Raw genomic sequence first — 18,870 nt, forward strand, 5'->3', positions numbered from 1 at the left:
TTTCTCACAGAAAGAAAGAAGTAGAGTAAGGTACCTTACTGATAAAGAGTGTACGAACCATCAGAGGGTCTAGGTATTTCCTCTTAGTGCTCAGAACACCACGAGATTGGTCCTGTGGGTGAGAAATCGATTCTCTCAAAGGTTTAAAATGTTTTGGCATTTTAATTAGCTTGAGGCAGGTAATTTATGGGTAACAGGTCCACATGAGTTTATTAAAACAATGAACAACAAAAGTTCACTCAATAACCATGGCGCCTAAAATATGCCCTTGCTAATACCAGAAAAAAAATAAATACAGGTCAACCACGTACGGTAACATCTTAGAATCCTAAGATCTGGGTTCTAACCCTGACTCTACTACTTGATGAGAATTAAAGCAATCCCCTTGGTCCTCAGTTTCTTCTACCTTACCTGTCTCACATTCTCAAATAGGGGACTCTGTTAAATGATTGGCCATTGGCACATTACAATTTTAAAATTGTTAGCTTATGTCTTTATTTCTCAATGTCAGAAGTCATCCTGTCAGAAGAGACCACATGAAAAGGGAAATAAATTCATGGAAGAATCACCCATTAGGTTCCATCCACTATTTGGGCATCTGTATGGAGTAAGAAGACTTTTGTGGGGGGCCTGATGCAGGACCCATTTCCTACCATGAGTGAAGCCAATTAAATAAAATTTTAACAAAGAGCTTCTGACCTCAGGTTAATTAAATAGAGAAGAAATAAGACATTAAAACTGAAGAAAATAAAATTTTAACAAAGAGCTTCTGACCTCAGGTTAATTAAATAGAGAAGAAATAAGACATTAAAACTGAAGAAAGGGCTTCCCTGGTGGCGCAGTGGTTGAGAGTCCGCCTGCCGATGCAGGGGACGCGGGTTCGTGCCCCGGTCTGGGAGGATCCCACATGCCGCGGAGCGGCTGGGCCCGTGAGCCATGGCCGCTGAGCCTGCGCGTCCGGAGCCTGTCCTCCGCAACGGGAGAGGCCACAACGGTGAGAGGCCCGCGTAACGCATAAAAAAAAAAAAAAAAAAAAAAAAAAAAAAAAAAAAAAAAAAACTGAAGAAAATAATTTCAGGTTAATTAAATAGAGAAGAAATAAGACATTAAAACTGAAGAAAATCATTTCATAAGGTTGAAGTGAAAGGTCCTATCCCATAGAATAAGAGGTGGTTAATTAGATGCAAGGTAGATAGAAAGTTATTGAGTCAGCTCAGGACCAACACCAAAGGGTATAAAAGAATCAAGTATTATTCTTTATTATACCAACTGACCACTATGTGGATGCAGATTCAAAATTAGGAAATAATACAAATTAGTATAAACTATATTGTAAAAGGCCTTTTATGAAATATTAAAAATTAAGAAATAAAAATGTTCCAAGTAACTGGAAATTGTATATCTTGATTTGAAGAGTTAAACTACCTATTCTACTAGCATTAATGATTAAAGGCAGACAATTTACAGAGTCAAATAAGACTAGATTTCTCTGGTAATCAGGATTAGCAATCCTAGATTGATTTTTTTTTCTGGGTAGCAGACTATTCCACTTTTAATATCACACATCTCTCTCTCACACACACACACGCAGAGGAACAAATAACTTTAGAAAAGCAGCCGATCATGTGTTAGAACTTCATTAATTAAAATAACAAATTCCTACTGCAAACATTTTTGCAACAAATAAAGTTAAGTGAACTCCATCAAAGTTCATCTGAATCATTTGAGGCATTATTTATGGCTTCTTGTGTTTCTGAAAATAAGTTATGTTGGTTCAGTCAGCTTTTGTAAATAATGGTTAATACAGTTTTCCATCAAATAACATAAAGATTCCTGATGAAAGACTGAGAATCTAAATTAATGGGAGGTACAAACTATTACCTATAAAATAAGCTACAAGGATATACTGTACTACAGAGGGACTATAGCCAATGTTTTATAATAACTATAAATGTTGTATAACCTTTAAAAATTGTGAATCACTATTTGCACACTTGTAACTTACATAATATTACCAATTATCTTCAATAATTAATTACTGAATAATTAATTAATTAATGGGAAAACTCTAGGTTCTTTATAAAACAAGTCAAACTTAAAAGCATTCCCTGGGAATTCCCTGGCGGTCCAGTGGTTAGGACTCCATGCTTCCAATGCAAGGGGCATGGATTCAATCCCTGGTTGGGGAACTAAGATCCCACATGCCGTGCGGAGTGGCCAAAAAAAAAAAAAGTATTTCCCCAAAATCAATGTTCTACACTCAGAAAGTTATTCAAGGTATAAGACTCGATATAAAACAATGCTACCTTCAATGCTAAATTCAGTGAGTGAAGCGCTATACATTGCGGCTTTAGGGAAAGTGAAAAATTTTAGAGTTAAATGGATTTGTCTCTTACCTTTTATAGAAAGTTAAAAGTTAACCTTAAGTCATTGGGCTGCTAATTCGGTAATAAAGGAATCTGTATGGTTATTGAACAAAATGGTGTCAGGTACTAGTGCTACACCATGGACGACTATGGTGAGCTCTTGAGACAACCCTGAGAGGCACTTCTCTAATCCCCTTCTTTCACTTGACTTTACAGTGGATCCCTCCCTGGGATGCATCCCCACCTGATAGAACCAGACTCTACAAATTCAGGAGGAAAAACAGTTCCTAATCTCACAACTCTCTCAGGTCACCGCAGCACTGCCGTGCCACTAAGCCCAGCCCAACGTGCAGCAACATATTCTCAATCCAATCTGCTAACGTTCTGCTTTCCCTTCAAAAAATAAATTCAAGGGAAGTGAGAACTCTTAAAAGATCAGACTGGGATTCAATGCCATGCCTTTCTCCCCTTACCTATGCTCCTCCCATTTCTTTAGTCTAGCCTACGGTTTGTAGTTTGCAGCCTACACAGGGTATCTCCTCTGCTGGGTTAGAAGGTGCAAGGACAGTCCGCGTCTGATTTGTGTCAATGTGGCCACCAGCCAAGGGCCTGGCATTCAGAGGCACTAGAATGGCTGTGAATGAACGTGTCAGTTCACACACTGAAAGACTCCAGCTCTATCTCACCCTTTTCCAAAATACCACCAGCACCTTTCTTTTTCTAAAGGAGTCAATAATGGATCTGCATAATTATAATTTCCATACGGGATACAAGACCCCCAAATTTCACCCAACTTAAGAGTGCTTTACTTTGGGTGACTGCATTTTTAATTATAATACATCTTATATAAAGAGGGGGATAAAACATCAAGTATAAAAAATAGTAAAGCAAAAACCCATACATGGTTTCAGAATATTACTGATACCCTGGAAGCCCCCAAGCAATCTCCATGATTATATCCTCCTCCCCCTGCATAATCCTGATGTACTTTATCAATATACAAATAATTTTCAAAGTATGTAATGCTGAAAACCCTTGGAGACGTTTCTTAAAAGATGCTATAATTTCTATAATTGCAGTTCTCAAAATGATAAAAAGAATAGATAAATCCCTGAAAAGTTCTCACCTATTTTTGGGTTTTCCTTCATTCCTACACAATTCTGCCCCCAACCCTTACTTAGGGAGATGCCTGGAGGATGGAGGACGTGATTGATTACACTTCCCCAGAGCTTATGATACCAGGCATTGGAGCTTCCCCAACATCAACATGTTAATACGTACAACCACCTTACAGAGTAGGTACCATTACCACCTCCATGTGAGGCATGAGGAAGTGAAACCCAGAAATCCAGCAAGTGGTCAAAGGTGGGATTTGAACCCAGGTAATCTTAGCCACTCTGCTAGGTTTTCTGAAATCTTGGTCTACTTTAACAATCTGGAATGTGCTTTTTATTCCCCCCTCCCACCCCAAGAGCAATGGATTTCCTTCCCCATGAGTCCTTCCGGGGAGAGATTTCACCTTTTTCTCCTCCATGTTTCCTTCCCACAGTTACCATGCAGATAACAGTCTGTGTTTGCCCTGAGAGATGACTTCCTTCCAGATATTAGCTGGCCCTACAATTTAACACACAGCTACTAGCTCTGGGTCATCTGATGCCTTCGGTGCCTGTGTGAATGTTTATCTAGCTCCCCAGTGACTTACAAGAAGGGCATTTCCTGGAAATCTGGCAGATGGACATTTCACTGTGGTGACATGTTTAGAGTGTCTGAATCACTCCTGTTGCCTAGTAACCTGTTTGTGTTTGGCAGGAGGAAAGTGACTCAGGCACAGGTACAGTCAGATGCAGGACAGATATTTATTCGGTGCGAACTCCTCCCAGCACTAGACAGTGGGTTTCATGCTTAACCTTGACACTGTTTTTTTCCATGTCACTGGGAGCAGAGGCTCCTTCAATTCTTTTCAAGTCAGGGAATTCAAAGGCCACTATGCTGTGCACAGAATCTACAGATCTCTTGTAGCTGAAATACAGGCTACATTATTTTTTCTATTGAGCTCTGAAGAAGAGCTTTAACACAAAAAGCAATTACAGGATTCTTACATATAAAAGTGAATTGGAATTATAGGCTGTCATGGAAGTTACTTGCCATCCCTATAAGAATTAATTCTCTCATGAATTCATAGTTTATATATTCCTGAACAGCCCTGAGTCACTAATTCTGACCTCATAGTCAAAGAAGGAATTTTTTTCAGTCAACCAGAGGGTTGACTCATTTGGTGGGCCATGTTTCAGGCCAGAAAAAGTATTACACCTTTACATATACCTGTCTTTTTACCTGAAAGAATTGATACCGTAATACAAGTAGCTTCAGAATTGAAGGGGTTCACCCTCAAACACCACTGTGAATATAAATACATGTCAGGGCTTCCCTAGTGGTGCAGTGCTTAAAAATCCGCCTGTCAATGCAGGGGACACAGGTTCGAGCCCTGGTCTGGGAAGATCCCACATGCCGCGGAGCGACTAAGCCCGTGTGCCACAACTACTGAGCCTACGCTCTAGAGCCCGCGAGCTACAACTACTGAAGCCTGTGCGCCTAGAGCCCGTGCTCCACAACAAGAGAAGCCACTGCAATGAGAAGCCTGCGCACCACAACGAAGAGTGGCCGCCGCTCACCGCAACTAGAAAGCCTGCGCACAGCAACAAAGATCCATCGCAGCCAAAAATAAATAAATAAATTTATATTAAAAAAAACCTCTCCAATATCCAGCCGCCGTCTTGTTGCCTCCACTTGTTAGATGTAAATGCTAAATCACAGTTAGAACTCTGAAGCACATTTTACAATAGAACACAGACTACAAGTCAAGATACAATGTCAAAGGTCAATTAATTGCATGCTAAAAATATGTGTCACTCACCACTAATACCAATATAGACAGAGAGAATATTAAAGTCTTTGCAAGCTGACTGGGTCAGGGTCCCCAAGACCACTCCCGGTTTGATGATTTACTAGGAGGACTCATAGGACCCAGTATACAGTTGTATTCATGGCTATTTTTACAGCAGAGGGATACAAAGCAAATCAGCAAAGGAAAAAGGTACATGGGGTAAAGTCCAGAGGAGACCAGAGCAAGCTTCCAAGAGTCCTTTCCCAGTGGAATCACACAGGTGGTGCTTAATTTCCCCAAGAAGTTGTGACAACACCTGTGAAATATCGTCTCCCAGAGAAGCTCATTAGTGACTCTGTGTCTGGGGTTTTTATTAGGGCTGGTCACATAGGAACCTTCTGCTAGACATGTACCTAAATTCTACACTCCCGGAATGCAAGCAGGCATTCAACAGAAACCATACCGTCTGCACAAACAGTCCAGGCACAGTGAGCCATTCTTACCAGGAAATGGTGGGAACCCTCCTCAAATCTAAGTTACCAGGTACCACCAGTCAAGGGCCAACCTTGCAAGTGGGTGTTTCTAAGGAGCGCAGTCTCAGACCTGCTGTGTTAACTCATTTTTGTACACTGTTCTATTTCAATTAGCTACCATACAGGACCAAACTATAGGAGAAAGGTCTTACTCTTAGCAGGTCACCTAGGTACATCAAGAGCCTAAGAAGCACTTTTACCCTGTAATACTTTCAGGATTTAAAATGCAGCATTTTTAACGTGGACATTGTCTTAACTTACATAGTAGAAGAGCTAAGATGGCCTTCAGTGTCCTTTTTTTTTGCATAATAAAAAGAGCTGAATTCTAGTCATGTTTACTTTTCTGGGCACTTTCTTCTTAAAAATGCCATTGAAAATTCTGAACGAATAGTATTCCTACACTGAAACTGTGAGAAACCATTTAACTTATCAGATTGGTGAAAAATCCCGACCCAAATGACAGCTAGTCTCACAAGTTTCTAGCAGGGAGTGAGAATAAGATAAATCCCCTCTGGGAGGCAATCTGACAAGACAGCTATCAAAATTATACACATCCTTTATGACTGGCAATTCTACTTTGCAAATTTATACACATATAATTGTGTATATGCAGAATAACCTACACACAAAGTTATTTATTGCGGCATTGTTTAAGAGCAAGGATTGGCTACAACCCAAATGTGCATCAATAGGTCACTATTTAAATTGTGGTACATCCATACAATGGACCACTCTGTGACTGTTGAGAGAAGAAAAAAAAAAGAATGAGGACGCTCTCTTTGTACTGATTTGTTAAACCCTCCTACATATATCAGGAGAAAAAAATACATTGTTCAAAAGTATAGTCTGCTATCTTTTACTTTATGAAGGGGGCAAATATGAATTCTTATTTGTGCACAGAGATACTCTGGAAGGCTGCATTAGGCACTGATAGCTGAGGCTGGGAGGGGGTGGTGGAGGCAGAATTTGGGCAGAATCTGTGAACCTGAAAAACATGAAGTAAAATGCTATCCTTGAAAAGTAATCCTTCTTTTCTAAGCCTAGGTCACAACACCCTGGCACCTGATTTTTGTTTATTGTTTTAACAAGCTTCTCTATTTTGCAGTGATTAAACTAGAGCATTAACATTGCTTTTTCTTATTTTCCGAATCAGGTTCCAACTCTCTCCTTTTCATCTGTGCCTGTCTGCCATCTAGAAGGAGCACTTCCCAGGACACCTGAGAGTGAGTCAAGTTATCTGCGCCTCCCTTCTCCCATCTGTTTGCTGAGGATATCTGGGGGCTTATCTTATTTATTTATTTACGGCTGGGTTGGGTCTCTGTTGCTGCGCACAGGCTTTTCTCTAGTTGGGGCAAGCGGGGGCTACTCTTTGTTGCGGTGCGCGGGCTTCTCATTGCGGTGGCTTCTCTTGTTGCGGAGCACGGGCTCTAGGCGCGCGGGCTTCAGTAGTTGTGGCTCACAGGCTTAGGTGCTCTGTGGTATGTGGGATCTTCCCAGACCAGGGCTCAAACCCGCGTCCTCTGCATTGGCAGGCGGATTCTCAACCACTGTGCCACCAGGGAAGCCCTATTTGGGGGCTTTTTAAAAGCTCCACGAAAGCAGGAATTTTGCTTTGTTCACTGCCTCATTCGCAACACTGAAATGAGCGTGTGGCCCACAGAAATTGTTCAGTAAGTATCTGTTGAATACATGAATTCTTTTCTTTACCCAGCTTCCATGGGACAGACACTATCAGACAAAGGGAGAGATATCACTGCGGCCAAATATTCAGAAATAGCTGTCATTCCTAGTATTGGCCCATATGGGCATTCTAATCCTAGCCACATTCTTAGAATTATTTTGAATTTTACAGAAGACAAACAAATACGCCTATGGAATGCTGTGCTGAACAGTGACTCTTAAATATTCCTAAAAATTTATTTTTAATTAACTTGGGATTACATGGCCCTGGGGTCCATCTTTGGGCTGAAGACTTTTTAGGCAAACACCACATTAACTAGTAATGATGAAGAAGAATGGCTATCATAAGAGCCCCGCTCCTAAGGTGCCCTATCTATAGAGAAGAAAAAGAAAATCTTGTGCATTAAAAATGCAACTCCTATTTATATTTCCAAGAGTAAAGTTATCCTAGGAACTAAATTCAAATTAGTTTAGACAGTGAGTTGAGTTGTACAATGTCAACCATGAACGCGAAAACTTTCCTCCTCAGTGGGCAGAGAACGGGTATAACTACCACATCTCTTTGACCTTAGTTTAAAAAGTGCAGAAACAGGATAACTTTGCTAGTAATCATTTCAGTAATGCTGTTGAACAGGTGCACAGCTGACCAATGTTTCTTTGAAGATTTTTAGTGCCACTAATTTTTCTTAATGCACAGCTGAGGCGGTTACTGAGTGCCGTATTTTGGCAGTCACACAAAGAGGTTGGGAAGTTTTGGTGTCACCTCTATTTCTCTTGCTGTCATTTACGACAACAATCCAACAAGTAAGGAAACATCCACTCACCTGAAACAGCTTGAAATCTAAGACTCTCTTGAGGATAAAATAGAAATTCTCAGAGTTAAGGCATTTTCCAAATGTCTTAACTAGAAAAGAGAAGATAGCCGAGAAGTTGCAGGACAACTGGTAGGCAACCAACCTTCAGCGGACGCAAATCACACTTACGATCTAGCACCAGGAAGCACCCAACCTACTGTTTGCAGATGGCAGCACAGCAAATCCCACCGTGGTCCCTGGTCCTCGAAGCAGTGAACACATTCAGTCTCGTAGCAGATCCTTTCTGCGAAGAGTGGGGGGGGGGGGGGCAGGGGATGATAGCTCTAAAAGGCAGAGAAAGTGAGAGGTTAAATAAGAATGATGCTTTGTTATGTTTTGCTGGTTTTCTGGGGGTGAGGGTGAAATGATGAGTTCTATGATACTGCCCTCCCTGCAGGAGTCATGGGAGAACACTGGCTCTAACAGGTACCAGAATTTCAGGGGGAGAAAAGCAACTTGGCCATGCATTCCACCAACATCAATTTAATACCTGACAGACCTGTTCAGAGGCGGAGCAAGGAAGGTAGGTGGATTCCCATCACGATGCTCACAAGCAGATAAAAGAAGCCTGTGATAAATGCCACTGAGAGAAGTCAGCCAGAATCAGAGCGAGGCTGGCGCGGCTGATTTAGAGCAAGTGGTTAGGGAGTGAGGGGATGCTATTTGAGTTAAGACTTAATAATAATGGGGGCTGGGATATGGAAGAAGAGCATTGCAGGTCAAAGAAGCAGCTGGTTCAAAGGCCCTGAGGCAGGAATGAGCCAGGCAGGTTGAGAGAATGGAAAGGCAATGGAGCACTGAAACTCAGGAATAGAGAAGTGCAGCGGAGACCAGAGGCCAGAGGCCAGGTCACCGAGGGCTTTGCAGAGCAGGTGAGGAACCGCCAATACACAGGCAAACTCAGTGTCACCAAAACCCAGGCTGCTGTGTGGTGCATAATCTGTCATGTTCAAACAAAATGGTGGAGGATTCCCTTCGAAATACACACAACTGCTGTGATATTTTAATGGGTTTTTAAATAGACTTTATTTTTTAGAGGAGTTTTAGATTCACGGTGAAATTGAGCAGAAAGTGCAGAGATTTTCCATACTTCCCCACACATGCATAGCCTCCTCCATCATCAACGTCCCCCATGGAGTGGGTGGTACATATGTTACCATCAATGAACCTACATGGACTCATCATAATCAGCCAGAGTCCACAGTTTACAGCAACGTTCACCCTTGCTGGCATACATTCTATGGGTTTGGACATGGGTATAATGACACGTATCTACTATTAAAGTATCAGAATAGTTTCGCTGCCCTAAAAGTCCGCTACACTCCACCTATTCATCTCTCCCTCCTCTCTTTCAATGGATTTTCAGTAGCTGAAATTTGACTGGTGGGTGGAAGTAAAATGTATACCATTTTCCAGAAGTTTACAATTCATAGAACCACTATATGAATATCCTAAGAGTATAGACTGAGATACACACACAGACACACACACACACACACGATATTTGGTACTTGACGTATATATACCTTTTAAATGCTTAACAAATTTCATTAAAATGTATGTTTAACAATTACAGGGCATATACATACATATCCACAACCAGAAACTGATTTTCAACTGAGATCCCACTTTCACCAAAAATACTCAACTGTTGGAAGAGACTCAAGAACGAATGTGTCACTCCTAGTTATATACCCAAGAAAAATGAAAGCCCTAGTCCACACACAAACTTGTGCACAAATGTTCATTCTGCATTATTCATAACAGCCAAAAATGGAAACAATCCAAACGTCCATCAGCTGATGAATGGATGAACAAAATGTGGTGTATCCATATCATAAAATATTATTTGGCAATAAAAAGGAATGAAGGAGTGATATATGCTAGAACATGGATGAACCTTGACAACATTAAATAAAAGAAGCCAGTTACAAAAGATCACATATTGCATGATTCCATTTATTTGAAGTGTGCAGAAGAGGCAAATCCATACCTTGGAGAGAAGTAGGTATGGAGAAAGTAGATGAGAATTGCCAAGGGCTGGAGGCAGAAGAGAATTGGTAGTGAATATCAATGTGTATGGGGTTTCTAGTGGCGCAGTGGTGGTGCAGTGGGCTTCCCTGGTGGCGCAGTGGTTAAGAATCCACCTGCCAATGCAGGGGACACGGGTTCGAGCCCTGGTCCGGGAAGATCCCACGTGCCGTGGAGCAGCTAAGCCCGCGCACCACAACTACTGAGCCCGCGCTCTAGAGCCCACGAGCCACAACTACTGAGCCTGTGAGCCACAGCTACTGAAGCCCACACACCTAGAGCCCGTGTTCCACAACAAGATAAGCCACCACAATGAGAAGCCCGGGCACCGCAAAGAAGAGTAGCCCCCGCTCACAGCAACTAGAGAAAGCCCACGTGCAGCAACAAAGACCCAACGCAGCCAAAAATAAGTAAATCTTTTTCAAAAGTGTGTATGGGGTTTCTTTTGGGGATGATATAAATGTTCTAAAATTAGATAGTGTGATGGTGCCCAACTTTGTGAATACACTAAAAATCACTGAACTGTACTCTTTAAAAGAGTGAATTTTATGGTATGAATTACATCTCAATAAAGTTGTTATAAAAATTAAAGAACAAGGGAATTCCCTGGCAGTCCAGTGGTTAGGACTTGGTGCTTTCATTGCCGGGGCCCAGGTTCGATTGCTAGCTGGGGAACTAACATCCTGCCAGCCGCTCGGCGTGGCCAAAAATTAAAATTAAAATTAAAAAATGTAAGTATATCTGAAATGCCGGGTAGAGATGAGTAGACTTCAACTGGTCAACAATGCTACGTTCCAATAAGGCCCATAATAGGAAGCAACTTAGTTTACATTGCAGACACCATACAATACTCTCAGTGGGCCATGTTCACTCCTTTGAAAAGACCGCCCCACCCTCAGAGAATGTCTTTCTCATTTCACTTGGGACCTGGTGCCAGCTATGACCTCTCTCTTGACTTCACCCACCACTGCCATTAACCTGACCCTACTTCCAGCCACCAGTGTTTCCCCTGGATTGCCTTAATCTTCTCCCGCTCCGGATTTTCCACAGGAAAATCTGATCTTTCTAAAAATTTACTCTCACTTGAAACCCTTCAGAGGTTCCCCATATTTAAGCCATTTCTGGAACACTGAGGTACTATTAGAAGAAATTAATGTATATTCATATTCAGTCAGGTAGTACATGTGCCTCTTAATAATAAAGGTGCCTAAAAATATGGCCTCAAAGTATTCCCAAACCATGCCTGTCCCTGCCTGTAGGGACACTGGTTGTACTGTTAACACCCACCAATAATCTCATGGGCTAATCTTTGCATCTGCCAACTTGAGCTACTCTATCAAAAGGATCAATTCAATTGCCTATTTATAAGGTCAAGAGTCAAGTTAGCTTAGATAAATACCTGATAAGGTAAGATACCTGATAAGGTAAGAACTGGGCTAAGAAAGAGATTTCTCAAGAAGACACACATCCCGAAGGTCCAATGCTTTTCATGTACCTACACACAGCGGTATGTAGAAACAAGCCCAGAGTGTCAAGTTGGGAGAAGCTGAAACTTAAAGTAGCTCATAAAACAGGGCAACAGTTTATTTCTTAGGTAGCAGGGGTAAGTCAAATTAAAGAAGAGCAGATAGTGGTTCCTGGGCCATAACTTAAGTCTGTGGACATTTATAATTGTTTCTAACATGGTATTAATGATACTGATAACATCATCAGCTTATAGTTCTTTTCATCTAGTCAAACTCAAAATGTGTGCTCTTGTTGCAAAGGAGATGGGTAAAGGGGGTGGATGTTAGACTGCAAATTCATGCTCACTACTCCAAACACTCTGTACACATCCTGAAGTAGTTAAGAGAAGACCCATTTAAAAGAGTGTCATGGAAGTTCATTTATTTTAATTTGAAGTATATATACCATGCATCACTTCAGAAAGGAATAAAGTAAATGATACAGCTAAGAAGTAAAATACTCCTGTAAAAGGAGTACATAGGATCAGAAAGCCGGGTAAATAGAGACCAGGGGTTCTTTTTTTTTTGGCGGTACGCGGGCCTCTCACTGCTGTGGCCTCTCCCATTGCGGAGCACAGGCTCCGGACGCGCAGGCTCAGCGGCCATGTCTCACGGGCCTAGCCGCTCCGCGGCATGTGGGATCTTCCCGGACCGGGGCACGAACCCGTGTCCCCTGCATCGGCAGGCGGACTCTCAACCACTGTGCCACCAGGGAAGCCCAGGGGTTCTTGATCACAAGATGCAGTGGGAGGAGTGTGGGTGTGTTTCCTGTGACTGAATATTGTCTCACCCAATCCCAGTAAGGAATCGCCACACTCAGCACCTCTGGGACTCCAGACATGATACATAACCTCCCTGTGCCTCAGTTTCCTCATCTATAAGTAGGGATAACAACAACACTAACTTCACAGGGTCCTTAAGAGGGGTGAAGGAGTTAACATTTATAAAGACCTTAGAAACAGCACCTGGAATATAGTATGCATTATTCATATTTGTTAACTAACTAAAATAGAAAGGAAAGAACAGGGGGAATTGAGTGTACTGGTTAAGTCTTACAACCTGACAAAAACTGGGATACATATTTGGCTCTCAGTTCCTTTGCAGCTAAAGCAAAAAAGAGAAGAGACAAAATTTTCCAAACTCAGAGTGTGAGTATCTCCATATCTGCAAGTATTAGGAGGATGGGGAACGGGGAACCATGTTTGTTCCCTAGGGGAAAAAAAGCTTTTCTTGACACTTAGCTCTAACATGCTCACTGTGTACAGACACAAGAGGCAGTGAGCAACAGCACAGATCAGGGAGACCATGTCACATGTTAGCTTTTCATCGTGACCCTCAATAAATTCCGAAGCATGGCTCTCTAGAGTTTCTTTGGTAGGAAGCCAACGCGATGCAATACAAATAAGCAGCTCTGATGGTCTGGCTCATTTCAGGGACACAACTGCACCAGAAATCCATCCTTTACTTCCATATCCCTCAGCCATGCATCTGATAAGAGCTGAAGAGAAGACAGTTCCAAATTTGTGGAACAAATCCTCTACCATCGGGAGATGGCCAAGATACAGCCACGTAAAAACACTAAGTAACCTGATGCATTGAAAGTGACTTTCCACAGAAGCCTCTGTTTTTAAGTCTAATGGACTTGAGAGTCACCATCTGGCCAAAGAACAGCCATAATATCTCAGGGGATTGAACAGCTCAAAGAATATTCCTATTTGTCACAGTCATCTCAGGCTCTGCCTAACAGTTAAACATGGAGCATTTCCAAATTACAAAAGCCATTGTGCTGGAGGCACATTTTATTGTAAGTTGGAAAATAGATTAATTTTTATTTTAAAGACTAGTTATTAGAGAGCAAACCTTAGCTAGCAAAGGACCTTTGTTCCTTCAGATATTCCCCTGCTGTACATGGAAGACATGACACAGCTGAACTCCCACGCTATTCCACAAACCCTGTGGATTAGCTGATGTTCCAGTGGTTTGTCAGCTCTTTTCATTCCATCAGGCAAAGTATGTTGTTCTTAGGACTGATTATTTAAGAATGTTTCTTCAGATTGAAATAGTGTTCCATCTTAAAGTTGTTAATCAACTGTAGCAATGTATTTTCATTTTAATTCTTGGGGGGTATTACTAAAGCCACCCAAAGAAAGCAGAAATAGATGAATTCACTTGCAGTTTACAGGCACTAAACATAGCACTTGGCAAGGAAGAAGAACCGAGGGTGGCATGTATAATAAATCCCCGTGCATCTTTGGACAAACATCACTTCCTTGCAAAGAAGCCTTTTCTTGACTCTTCCAGATTGGATTAGGGTCCCTTTACCTGCTTCCACATCGCTCTATACTTTTTCTCCACCATAACTGTTTGCTAATTGTAACTAACTAGTCAACTACTGGTAAAGGTTTACTGGCTCTTTTCTGTCAGACTGTAAACCCCATGAGGGAAGGGACCACATCTGTCAGGTTTATCTTGTTCCTGGCACATAGTTGATATTATTTGTTCACTGAGTAACCCCCGCTTTATAAGTTAGCCAGCTGTGTTCCTGAAAACTCCCATGTAAGCCCCTTGCCAGTAAGACAATGAAGTCCTTGAAGTAATCTGATAAAGGGGGGAGGAAGAGAGGAAAGCATTACATATCATGAAACCCGCAAGTTTGATGCCTTGAAAATTTTCAGAAGCAGAGTCCTTGGATGTACACATGGCAGGTATGAGTGAGAGAGGGAGGGAGAAACGGGGCAGGGAGGGAGGACGGACTAATTTAGGCGGGGGCTTTAAGAGTAAAACTGTATGATGAGAACTCAAATAGTGTTTTCTAATTATAGACTCAAATTTGAAATGTCTTGAAAGGTCACTCTGTACTTCTCTCTGCCTAATACAAGCAGCATTCAAACATCCCAGAAATAGGAGCGCTTTTTTTTTTTTTTTAAAGCCCAGAGAGAAAAAGTTGAACAGATTTAAAAAGCCCTGTGTCTCCCAGCCTCTACAGTTTTTCTGTTAGGTCTTCCATGAAGAGACAATTGTCAATCTAGTTCTTTCCTTCAGGACACAAAGTTGTTGTTACATTCGAATTCCTCAACTCTTTAGAGTAAAAGTCACAAGAAATAGTACCACATAGTATCATAACAGTGAAACTTCAATAATTACTTAATTTTAAGAAATGCTTTCAGACCTACTGCAACCAAAGAAAACAATATTTTTATACTTTAACACTGAAAGTGAGAAGGTGTTTTAAACTTACTGGTGAGCAAAGAAACCCAAATCAAAATATTTGTGTTAAAAAAACCCACAAAATTATCAAGCTGCTCTCTAGGACTACTGTAAAATACATTTCTTATATTTTACAAACACCCTAAGAATGTGAACAAGATTTAACTCTGAGCCTCTGACATTATTAATAACAGTGAAAAACTGGAAATAACTAAGTATCCAACAACAGTGGATTGCTTAAATAAATTGTGATGGATGAATGCAACAGAATACTGAAATACTTCTCTACCATGTTGAGTGGGGAGTGACAAGAGGTTCATGATATATCCATGAGTGCAAAACAGTGATATATGTATGACCTTATTTATCTTGTTTTTTAAAAGTTGTACATGGGAATTCCCTGGCAGTCCAGTGGTTAGGATTCTGTGCTTCCACTGCAGGGGGCATGGGTTCGATCCCTGGTCGGGGAACTAAGATGCCACATGCCGGGCGGCACTGCAGAAAAAAAGTTGCACACGTAAATGTAAATGTTGGAAAGATCACGCAAAATTTTAACAGGTGATAGATTATAGATGACTTAAGGTTTCCCTTTGCGTATCAAGGTTCAAAATTTTCTAAAATAAACAGGAGTTGTTACTATAATTTAAAAGTTAAAGAGAAAAGGTGAGTCTTAAACTCCCCAAATAAATTTCCAAATATCAGCTATTATAGTAACAGTCTCTTAAAGAAGTTTAGTATTATGATAAGCACAGAGTCTGTTTAATATCACGTACCAAGGATAAAAATAATAAACCTCATTTTTCATTTTGGTAACTATGTGTGGGGTAGGCAAATAAAAACATTCTGTCTCGGAAACTTAAAAAGTTTTCTTTTTAGCAAGATGCCATTTGTGGTCACATGCCACCAGGTAGCAAAGAGATCAGCCCCTCTAGTTAAATATAGCATAATTATATAGTTCATAAAATTAAAGTAAAATGTACATATTTGCTGTGATTACTACTCTTGCTTAAATAAAAGGCTCTCTTTGAAAATAAAAATGAAACTAGAAGTAAAAATGAAACCAGACATGGGTAAATATGAATTAAGACAGAAACAAACTGTGGGGTGTGGGGGGAGGGCGGCAGTGGAGGGGGTATTATTAGAAGGAGGCTGCCAGACAGAAAGAATTCACCTCTGGTCAGGGAGAAAGGACTTTTGTGGGGAGGCAGAGTAACTCCTCAGGATACAGAAGCATTATAATCAAAACCACAAGGATTCTGTAGTACAGGTACCTGAGTAGATTAACAGAACGAGCAGACTAGCTACACCTGAGTAATTCAGCCAGCACTAAACTGGCGCTAGGTCTCCAGCTCTAGCTTGGGAAGTCTCCTTTAGATTCCCAAGTTTCTTGCTTCTGTAATCCATTTCCTCTAGTTCTTATTTTTCTCTCTCTTAATCTTTTGGTGTCCTTGCTCTTAACGTTTCTAAGAGATTGATTACTCCAGCCTCCTCACTAGTTATCAGCAGTTTGCTTCTCTTGTTTTAGAAAATGAATAATTTGTACTTACTTTAACTCTTATAAAGTTTACCTGGTCTACCTGTGTATCATGACCCATCACAGACATCCTCACCCAACAGGTTTCCAACATTCCTTCTAAGCAATATCAAAGCAAAATACATACTGGCATATTTACATAATCCTGTGTTTCACAAAGCAATGTCTTTCAAGATCCTCTTTTTAAGTCTTGGAGGAAAGATGATGTTCAGAGAACAAAATGTTGAGTCAAGAAAGCAAACTCTCAGGACCACGAAGAGTTCTTTGGTGTCCAAATAAAAGAACAATTAAAATACCAGGAATAACTGGAAAGGGGGAAGAAGAAAGAAGTGAAATGAGGGGCACACTAGCAGAAGGTTTTGCAACTGAACCTTGAGCAAAATAAAGGAAAAAGAAGCAACGCATCCAAAGCCCAGGGATGATGAACATATTTTGAGGGCAGGGGCCAGTGGTGAGAATCAAGATGTAAACCAGAGCTCCTGCTGGTAGAACCTGCTGGTAGAAACCAGGCTCTAACGGGCTGTCATAAAAATGGATAGTGATGCTGACCAAGTAAATAAATCAGTTGTGTACTTTCACATTGAGCTTCTAAGTCATGCACGGTCAGAGGCTATATCTCAGAGTACACGAAGGAAAAGTCTGAGTAAACATTATGAATGTCATTATTAATGACCATCCTACCCTCTCTCTTGCTATTGAAATCAACCCATGGGCTTTGAATACTTTGGACACCACCTTGATTTCAGGGAAGAGAGGATGAGGTTTAGCGCATTGAGAAAGAAACTCTGAGGTCCTCCCTAACCTCCCTGAAGTGTCTAAAGCTTGCTCTAGAGAAAAGTAAAGAATAATTCCTATTCACCCTACAGAAAGGTTTACAGACAGTAAATAATCCCAATGTTGGATCACATTTCTAAACAAACAAAAATATGTCAAGGAAACGCAAGCATGCGTATTCTCCCCACTGAGAATACACACATTCATTTTTCACTTTTTCATGGTACTTTAAACTGTAATAATGTATTAGGTGGTGAGTCACTCTCTAATTGAGAGCAGTGGGAAATATGATGAAAACAAGAAAGGAAAGAGGCTTCCTGAGGGACAGAGCATGAGCAAAGAATACTTTATTACAGTCAGGAGACCTGGTTTTAACCTGGATTCTGACATTGCTAAGTGTGATCTTTAAAAGTCACTTTAACAGATCCAGCATACAGAAAATCAAGTTGAACTCAACAACACAATCAATCCACTGGATCTAACTGACATCTCTAGACTACTTCTTCTTGTAACAGCAGAACACACATTCTTCTCAAACTCACATGAACATTCACCAAGAGAGACCACATTCTGGGCCATAAAACACACCTTAATAAATTTAAAAGGACAGAAATTATACAATGTCTCCTTTCAGATCAAAATGGAATTAAACTAGAAATCAATAATGAAAGATAGCTGGAAAATCCCCAAATACTTGGAGATTAAATAATACATTTCTAATTAACACATGAGCCAATAAAGAGATCCCAAGGGAAATTTTTAAAATATTTTGAACTAAATAAAAATGAAAATATAACATCAGAATTTATGAATGCAGGGACTCACTTCCCTGGTGGTCCAGTGGTTAAGACTCCATGCTTCCAATGCAGGGGGCGAGGGTTCGATCCCTGGTCAGGGAACTAAGATCCCACATGCCACATGGCGTGGCCAAATTAAAAAAAAAATTATTTTGGACTTCCCTGGTGGTCCAGTGGTTAAGACTCTGCGCTTCCACTGCAGGTTCAATCTCTGGTCGGGGAAGTTCCACATGCCACATGGTATGGCAAAAAAAAAAAAAAAAAATTATGGATGCAGCAGAAGCAGAAGGAAATTTATAGCAATGAACGCACATTTTAGAAAAGAAGATCTAAAATCAATAATCTAAGCTTATACCTTAGAAAACTAGAAAAAGAATAGCAAATTAAACCCAAAGTAAATAGAAGAAAAGAAATAATACAAAATTAGAGCATAAATCAATGGAATTGAAAACAGGAAATCAAGAGAAAATTAATGAAACAAAAAGCTTGTTATTTGAAAAGATCAATAAAATCAACAGGTCTCTAGGCAGGCTAAGAAAAAAAAAGAACACAAACTTCTAATATCAGAAATAAAAGAGAGGGCTGTAGACCCCACAAACATTAAAAGGATAATAAAGGAATACTATTAATGTATCTATGCCCATAAATTTAATAAACTGGGTGAAATGGACCAATTGCTTCAAAGATGCAATCTGCCAAAACTCA

General features: G+C 40.7%; 1 protein-coding gene across 9 annotated transcripts in view; it reads right to left on the reverse strand.

The window, feature by feature from the left end:
* Positions 1 to 18,870, reverse strand: part of SGMS2 (sphingomyelin synthase 2) — a 111,051-nt gene that overhangs the window by 66,599 nt on the left and 25,582 nt on the right. For 4 of the 9 annotated variants that reach the window (XR_004350052.1, XM_032632993.1, XM_032633004.1 and 1 more), the window contains exon 2: positions 8,476 to 8,601. The exons of 3 other annotated variants lie outside the window; for them this stretch is intronic. The gene's annotated coding sequence lies outside the window, so the exon portion shown is untranslated. Of the gene's footprint in view, positions 1 to 8,446; positions 8,602 to 18,870 lie in introns of all 9 variants that reach the window. 2 more of the 9 variants (XM_032632997.1, XM_032632996.1) reach the window with 2 other exon arrangements.

Source organism: Phocoena sinus, chromosome 5 (genome assembly GCF_008692025.1).
Source record: "Phocoena sinus isolate mPhoSin1 chromosome 5, mPhoSin1.pri, whole genome shotgun sequence".
Lineage (NCBI taxonomy): Eukaryota > Metazoa > Chordata > Mammalia > Artiodactyla > Phocoenidae > Phocoena > Phocoena sinus.